Here is a 9502-nt window from a genome sequence, read left to right as displayed (position 1 = left end):
TGTTTTAAATTGTAAGACATTTCCAGGGGCAGATGTGGACTCTGACCACAATCTATTGGTTATAACCTGTAGTTTAAAATTGAATAGACTGCAAAAAGGTGGGAATTTAAGGAGATGGGACCTGGATAAACTGACTAAACCAGAGTTTGTACAGAGTTTCAGGGAGAGCGTAAGGGAACAATTGACAGGAATGGGAGAAAGAAATACAGTAGAAGAAGAATGGGTAGCTTTGAGGGATGAAGTAGTGAAGGCAGCAGAGGATCAAGTAGGTAAAACGACGAGGGCTAGTAGATATCCTTGGATAACAGAAGAAATATTGAATTTAATTGATGAAAGGAGAAAATATAAAAATGCAGTAAATGAAGCAGGCAAAAAGGAATGCAAACGTCTTAAATATGAGATCGACAGGAAGTGCAAAATGTCTAAGCAGGGATGGCTAGATGACAAATGTAAGGATGTAGAGGCTGCTCTCACTAGGGGTAAGATAGATACTGCCTACAGGAAAATTAAAGAGACCTTTGGAGATAAGAGAACCACTTGTATGAACATCAAGAGGTCAGATGGAAACCCAGTTCTAAGCAAAGAAGGGCAAGCAGGAAGGTGGAAGGAGTATATAGAGGGTTTATACAAGGGCGATGTACTTGAGGACAATATTATGGAAATGGAAGAGGATGTAGATGAAGATGAAATGGGAGATACGATACTGCGTGAAGAGTTTGACAGACCACTGAAAGACCCGAGTCGAAACAAGCCCCCCGGAGTAGACAACATGCCACTAGAACTACTGGCGGCCTTGGGAGAGCCAGTCCTGACAAAACACTACCATCTGGTGAGCAAGATGCATGAAACAGGCGAAATACCCTCAGACCTCAAGAAGAATATAATAATTCCAATCCCAAAGAAAGCAGGTGTTGACAGATGTGAAAATTACCGAACTATCAGTTTAATAAGTCACAGCTGCAAAATACCAACGCCAATTCTCTACAGACGAATGGAAAAACTAGTAGAAGCCGACCTCGGGGAAGATCAGTTTTGATTCCGTAGAAATGCTGGAACACGTGACGCAATACTGACCCTATGACTTATCTTAGAAGCTAGATTAAGGAAGGGCAAACCTACATTTCTAGCATTTGTAGACTTAGAGAAAGCTTTTGACAATGTTGACTGGAATACTGTCTTTCAAATTCTGAAGGTGGCAGGGGTAAAATACAGGGAGCGAAAGGCTATTTACAATTTGTACAGAAACCAGATGGCCGTTATAAGAGTCTAGTGGCATGAAAGTGGTTGGGAAGGGAGTGAGACAGGGTTGTAGTCTCTCCCCGATGTTATTCAATCTGTATATTGAGCAAGCAGTGAAGGAAACAAAAGAAAAATTCGGAGTAGGTATTGAAATCCATGGAGAAGAAATAAAATCTTTGAGGTTCACCGATGACATTGTAATTCTGTCAGAGACAGCAAAAGACTTGGAAGAGCAGCTGAACGGAATGGATTGTGTCTTGAAAGGAGGATATAGGATGAACATCAACAAAAGCAAAACGAGAATAATGGAATGTAGTCGAATTAAGTCGAATGATGCTAAGGGAATTAGATTAGGAAATGAGACACTTAAAGTAGTAAAGGAGTTTTGCTATTTGGGGAGCAAAATAACTGATGATGGTCGAAGCAGAGAGGATATAAAATGTAGACTGGCAATGGCAAGGAAAGTGTTTCTGAAGAAGAGAAATTTGTTAACATAGAGTATAGATTTAAGTGTCAGGAAGTCATTTCTGAAAGTATTTGTATGGAGTGTAGCCATGTATGGAAGTGAAACATGGACGGTAAATAGTTTGGACAAGAAGGGAATAGAAGCTTTTGAAATGTGGTGCTACAGAAGAGTGCTAAAGATTAGATGGGTAGATCACATAACTAATGAGGAAGTATTCAATAGAATTGGGGAGAAGAGGAGTTTGTGGCACAACTTGACTAGAAGAAGGGATTGGTTGGTAGGATATGTTCTGAGGCATCAAGGGATCACCAATTTAGTATTGGAGGGCAGCGTGGAGGGTAAAAATCGTAGCGGGAGATCAAGAGATGAGTACACTAAGCAGATTCAGAAGGATGTAGGTTGCAGTAGTTACTGGGAGATGAAGAAGCTTGCACAGGATAGAGTAACATGGAGAGCTGCATCAAACCAGTCTCAGGACTGAAGACCACAACAACAACAACGACACCATACTAAAGGAAGGGATCGGTTGATAGGCTGCATTCTGAGGTATAAAGATACCGTCAGTTTGGTAATGGAGGTAAGTGTGTGTATGATTGTGTGTGGGGGGGGGGGGATTGGGGGAGGGATGAAATTGTAGAGGGAGCCCAAATTGGCGACAGTGAACATGTTGCTAAGAGTTTGATTACCGCATTATTATACCAAAACCAAATATTTCTATGATGGATACGTAACATTTTCTGTCGTAAATTGAGTTTAATAAGACACGGCATCATTATCTGAAAAATTTTAGTCGATCCAACGTATGTCGGTAATTTTAAATGATCTTTTGAGGCCGAGGTTTTGTATACTAGGAGGTGACCGAAAGATTGTGACAAGAAGTTGTCAATAAACCACCATTTCTCCCAAAGTTACATGAAACAATGGAAACTCCGGGGCCGGCCGCTGTGGTCGAGCGGTTCTAGGTCCTTCAGTCCGGAACCATGCGGCTGCTACGATCACAGGTTCGAATCCTGCCTCGGGCATGGATGTGTGAGATGTCCTTAGGTTAGTTAGGTTTAAGTAGTTCTAAGTGTATGGGAATAATGACCTCAGATGTTAAGTCGAATAGTCCTTAGGGCCATTTCTGAAAAGCCGGGAAAATTTTAAATCTGTTGAAAAACTGTGTAAAGTGATCTATCCTAGGAGACCTCAGTTGTCACCTCACATTTTTATTTATAGAAAGATCATTCAAATTCTTTTTATGTACATGAATACCTCAATTTTCCCCTGAATTCAGGGCCACTTTGATGCTGTCGTTTGATTAAAAAAGTGCCATAAAGAAAAGAAATTGTCCATAAGATTATTATTTTCCTCTGACGACCTAATGAAGGATGCACTGTTTTCTTGCTGTTAACCTCTGAGGGGTGTTCACGGTATGCAAGTGACCACTCCCGAGGCAAGCGACGCCAACTCTGCATGCGTCGGACACTATCAGTGAAGGGGCAGGCCTGGAACTGTGCACTAAGAGACTGATGAAATTAACGTTTGGGACAGAATATCGAGGGTATAAGTAAGACGCAAGTATTGGCACCATTATATACGACAAACTACCTGAGATGATTACCCAAAGTGGTGTAAACGGTGCTAACCTTTTGTATTAACAGTTGCTACCGATAAACAAAGTGATATAAAATAATTTGCAACTAAATACGAAGAAGTACCGCCTTTTAATTTAATTTAATTACTACTAAACGTCATCGTGCAACCAGGAATGACGGACTCAACCAAGGCTCGCCGCCATCTTGAATGTAAACCAGAGAACATTACTGTCATGTCACGGAAATATGTGTTCCATCACAAAGCACTTTTAACATAAGGGTATGGGAGACCGTGCTCAAGTATAAACATAGCATGTCACAGATTTTTTTCACTAACGTTTCCTTTTGCAGTCAAATTAGATCTATATGTATACTAACAATACAAACGTAAAACAGTAGTATCAGGCTGTCTGTTTGAACACACCAATCTCCAAAACTACTACAGGAATTTTCATATGGTTTTCACAGGTAACGTGAGGGTAGCTTGGGGCAAATCGGATCCTAAATCGGATCGCAGGAGAAGAAGATACTATAATTTAAATTTTAATCTGTACTAATATTATAACTGCGAAAGTAACTCAACCTGTTACGTCTTCACAACTAAACCGCTGCACAGAGTTTTATGAAATTTTTGTATAGAGATACCTTGAACCCATAATAAGAACGTGGCTATCTTGAAATTTTTAAAAAAGTCGATCGCTAAGAGGGTAAAGTGCGGAATGGAAAGTCTTTTTTTGCGTCAGTCCACATAAATCATGTTAAATATTTAAATTTGTTGCACAATGTACAAGCTGTATGACATATAGCTATGTCAGTAGCACGATGCATAGATGTATGCTCCTGCACCTCTGTAAGCCTCGCATGGCAGTGACGCTGCGCATGTTGCCACATCTTGATTTGGGATAGGCTGAGAGAAGCAAGGCAGGATGCACTTCACCAGGCGTGCTTACCTGAACAGATAGGCACGTGAGGGCAGCTGCCACAAGAATAGCTGGCTAAAAAATGGCTCTGAGCACTATGGGACTCAACATCTTAGGTCATAAGTCCCCTAGAATTTAGAACTACTTAAACCTAACTAACCTAAGGACATCACACACACACCCATGCCCGAGGCAGGATTCGAACCTGCGACCGTATCAGTCCCACGGTTCCGGACTGCAGCGCCAGAACCGCTAGACCACCGCGACCGGCAACAATAGCTGGTTTACACACATTCAGTCATCATAACAAAGCTACTGGTATATGAACACATCCACAGGTAACAGCTAGTCATATGTAGACTTAAACTATTGCATAAATAAAAGTAGAAATTTACATTTGCATGGTAATAAACATTAAAGAACAGTCCTTACACACTAGAAAAAAAAACATTCAAAAGTGGTGCAATTAATTAACTATACAATGACTGCCAAATATGCATGAGATTCATGCAGTAGGAGCATAAACTACATTTCTCCCTCTGCTAGCTAACCACACAACAGCTGTTTTAAAATTTAACAGTGCTACACAGCTACACATCTCACAGTATCTGACAGCATACGATATCAAACCTGTATAACAAAGATATCCAGGGTTCAGTCCAACATTAAAACCAGATAACTTCTGAACTTCATCCCTGACACACATTACGGCAATGTAATTAAGACTATTGTAACAACAATGGTGCAATGTTAAAAGTCAGACATAGGATGCATCAAAACCAAATCCTGTAGTAAGACTAACGAATAATATGATTGTTTTCATATTATGAGTGTAAAACGTTAATGCATCCTAATCCTTAAATTGGATCACTCTTGAGTCATCAACAACAGCAAAAATTTATATGAACTCTGAGAGCAGAATTCATGATCAAAACAAAATATTTATATCACCTAAGAAAGAAGCAATACATGAAGTAGCCTTACTCTCTCTGTAATTAACAGAGGAATTACAACTTACCGTATTCATTTCAAGTTATCCGTGCTAACACAACTAGAAAGAAACTAATTATTGACAAAGCAAACCAAGATACACAAAACATTGTAATCTGAAGTAATGTGTACGAACAACTAGAGGAAAATGTAGTCAGTGTGCGACCGCTCATACGTTTTAAATGTTCAAAAGTGTGTGAATTCCTAAGGGACGAAACTGCTGAGGTCATCGGTCACTAGATTTACACACTACTTTAACTTTAACTTATGCTATGAACAACACACACTCTCATGCCCGAGGGAGGACTCGAACCTCCGGCAGGACGGGCCATGCAATCCGTGACGTGGCGCCTCAAACCACGCGGCCACCTAGCGTTTTCAGGAAGTATTGCAGTTCATAAGAAATACACTCGTGGAAATTGAAATAAGAACACCGTGAATTCATTGTCCCAGGAAGGGGAAACTTTATTGACACATTCCTGGGGTCAGATACATCACATGATCACACTGACAGAACCACAGGCACATAGACACAGGCAACAGAGCATGCACAATGTCGGCACTAGTACAGTGTATATCCACCTTTCGCAGCAATGCAGGCTGCTATTCTCCCATGGAGACGATCGTAGAGATGCTGGATGTAGTCCTGTGGAACGGCTTGCCATGCCATTTCCACCTGGCGCCTCAGTTGGACCAGCGTTCGTGCTGGACGTGCAGACCGCGTGAGACGACGCTTCATCCAGTCCCAAACATGCTCAATGGGGGACAGATCCGGAGATCTTGCTGGCCAGGGTAGTTGACTTACACCTTCTAGAGCACGTTGGGTGGCACGGGATACATGCGGACGTGCATTGTCCTGTTGGAACAGCAAGTTTCCTTGCCGGTCTAGGAATGGTAGAACGATGGGTTCGATGACGGTTTGGATGTACCGTGCACTATTCAGTGTCCCCTCGACGACCACCAGTGGTGTACGGCCAGTGTAGGAGATCGCTCCCCACACCATGATGCCGGGTGTTTGCCCTGTGTGCCTCGGTCGTATGCAGTCCTGATTGTGGCGCTCACCTGCACGGCGCCAAACACGCATACGACCATCATTGGCACCAAGGCAGAAGCGAATCTCATCGCTGAAGACGACACGTCTCCATTCGTCCCTCCATTCACGCCTGTCGCGACACCACTGGAGGCGGGCTGCACGATGTTGGGGCGTGAGCGGAAGACGGCCTAACGGTGTGCGGGACCGTAGCCCAGCTTCATGGAGACGGTTGCGAATGGTCCTCGCCGATACCCCAGGAGCAACAGTGTCCCTAATTTGCTGGGAAGTGGCGGTGCGGTCCCCTACGGCACTGCGTAGGATCCTACGGTCTTGGCGTGCATCCGTGCGTCGCTGCGGTCCGGCCCCAGGTCGATGGGCACGTGCACCTTCCGCCGACCACTGGCGACAACATCGATGTACTGTGGAGACCTCACGCCCCACGTGTTGAGCAATTCGGCGGTACGTCCACCCGGCCTCCCGCATGCCCACTATACGCCCTCGCTCAAAGTCCGTCAACTGCACATACGGTTCACGTCCACGCTGTCGCGTCATGCTACCAGTGTTAAAGACTGCGATGGAGCTCCGTATGTCACGGCAAACTGGCTGAGACTGACGGCGGCGGTGCACAAATGCTGCGCAGCTAGCGCCATTCGACGGCCAACACCGCGGTTCCTGGTGTGTCCGCTGTGCCGTGCGTGTGATCATTGCTTGTACAGCCCTCTCGCAGTGTCCGGAGCAAGTATGGTGGGTCTGACACACCGGTGTCAATGTGTTCTTTTTTCCATTTCCAGGAGCGTACATATGTATTTAACACCAAAAATGTAGTAGGTAATCCAGCTGTCTTAGAGTGCCAGTTCTTTACACAGCTTTAATACATAACTTATGTGTTGAACTCATAAATGAATAGTTTCTTTTTGTGTCTGCAGTACTCAAAAGATTGAGATCTACGGTTTTTAATCGAAACTGGTATCTTTAGACAGTTTTAATATGTATATTATGTATTGAACTCAAAAATGTAAGAATTTTTGTGTCTTCATTTCTCCAAAGGGTAAGAAGTATCGCTTTTCATCGAAACTGGTATCAAAACGAAATTATCTTTACTAAAATTTGTCGTTGTTTCCAGAATTATGTTGCTTTATGGTACCGCTATTGACCTGTATCTCGATGACTGGATGGGCATTCTCTCCATACCATTGACGAAAGAGCACTTCATAACCAATGGAGGTCATCTCTCCCGAATGCTGATGTTTATAGCTTTCATGTGTTTCCGATGGGCAGGAACAGTTGTCGTACGTCGTGGACTGTTGTCCGATCACAAATTTAGATTTAAAATATATCATGTGTGTTGTGAGTCCGTCCAACAACTCCCCCATATGACATCACTGCGCTACCACTCTACCTATATTGCTGAATGACTATAACCCAATTCAAGGTACACGGTGCGCAGTCACATTTGCACGGTTCCTGTATAACGACTTCCACGGTTAACAGAAATTTGATTTTCAGTATTTCATACAACTGTTGACCGAATTAAAAAAATTAAAATGCTGATTAATAGGTAAAAACTCACTTTATTGGCTTAAACCCATACTCAGAAGCGACGTGTTTCTCATTACAAAACATGCCAGGAGTGGTATCTGTTGCGGTTGCAGCACGCGCTGAAACGACCTGCTACATCTAACGGAACGCGCTCCTCATCGCGATTTGCTATCACAGCGCTCTCCAGCCGCATTTCTCGGATGCGTATGCTACGTAAAACACACAGTTTCTCGACGAAAACGGGCGTGCATAAAATGGCTGCCCTAGCTCTATCTACCGATTTTCAAAGTACGCCGGAAGAAACCGCAGAGATTTTAGTTCTTGACTTGTCAAGGGTTTGCACAACGAACTGCTGGTAGAGGAACACTACTGAATGCTGTTCACCGAAATGATGTACAGAACTACCTGCAGATGTTATTCGTTACCTCAGTTGAATCTGATTTAATTTTCGTTTTAATTAGAATGTAGTTAAATTGTCTAAAGTCAGTTTGCGCAGAACATCCACATTCTTGATGTTGTACCGAATGCTATCACTCTGAAGGTACGTACTTCATCGCATAGACTTGAAGATACTACTTTGTTTCGTAATTTAATTTGAACAGAAGTAGATATTTTTTTCAAGCTTCTCACCTTCAATGAAAAAGGTATTTCCCAGCAAGGTACAAGAATGACACAGTCCATAAAACCAAGAGATAGGTAAGTGTATACATTTTACACGAAGTTGCGCAAAAGCAAACACTTTCAGTCTCTAACTTGTGTTTACTTTCTGACATAGAATAGTAGTCAAAAAAATGGTTCAAATGGCTCCGAGCACTATGGGACCTAACATCTGATGTCATTAGTCCCCTAGAACTTAGAACTACTTAAACCTAACTAACCTAAAGACATCACACACATCCATGCCCGAGGCAGGATTCGAACCTGCGACCGTAGCAGTCGCACGGTTCCATGCTGAAGCGCCTGGAAACACTCGGCCACCGTGGCTGGCAGAATCACAGGCACAGTAAGATTTCTGGCCACTGGGAGAACATTCCAGTCACTGGTATATACTGCATGAATTGCTACAAATACATTATTTATAATATACGGGGTGAGTCACTAACTAATGCCACCTAGAATAACTATGAAAGTATGATAGTAGCTGAAAAGTTTGTGGGACAAAAGTTGCATGGGACAGTGAGGGCTATAATATGATTTTGCTTTTTTGTTGCTCGTAGGGGTCGCTTCAGAGATATGAAGGTCAACTTTCTTTTTTTTTAATGGGATGCTTTAGTTTGGTGCTTATTTTCTGATAGTGCCTATTGAGATGAATCCAATGATGTGTAACAGTAAGGTCTTTGAGGGTCAACGAAGGTAAAAAAAAAAAGTGGCATGAACATCCATCTACATCTACATGACTACTCTGCAATTCACATTTAAGTGCTTGGCAGAGGTTTCATCGAACCACACTCATACTATCTCTCTACCATTCCACTCGCGAACAGCGAGCGGGAAAAACGAACACCTAAACCTTTCTGTTCGAGCTCTGATTTCTATTATTTTATTTTGATGATCATTCCTACCTATGTAGGTTGGGCTCAACAAAATATTTTCGCATTCGGAAGAGAAAGTTGGTGACTGAAAGTTCGTAAATAGATCTCGCCGCGACGAAAAACGTCTTTGCTTTAATGACTTCCACCCCGACTCGCGTATCATATCTGCCACACTCTCTCCCCTATTACGTGATAATACAGATTTG

The sequence above is a fragment of the Schistocerca cancellata genome, chromosome 8 (genome assembly GCF_023864275.1).
Source record: "Schistocerca cancellata isolate TAMUIC-IGC-003103 chromosome 8, iqSchCanc2.1, whole genome shotgun sequence".
NCBI classification, from domain to species: Eukaryota; Metazoa; Arthropoda; class Insecta; order Orthoptera; family Acrididae; genus Schistocerca; species Schistocerca cancellata.
This window is presented reverse-complemented; position numbering follows the sequence as displayed.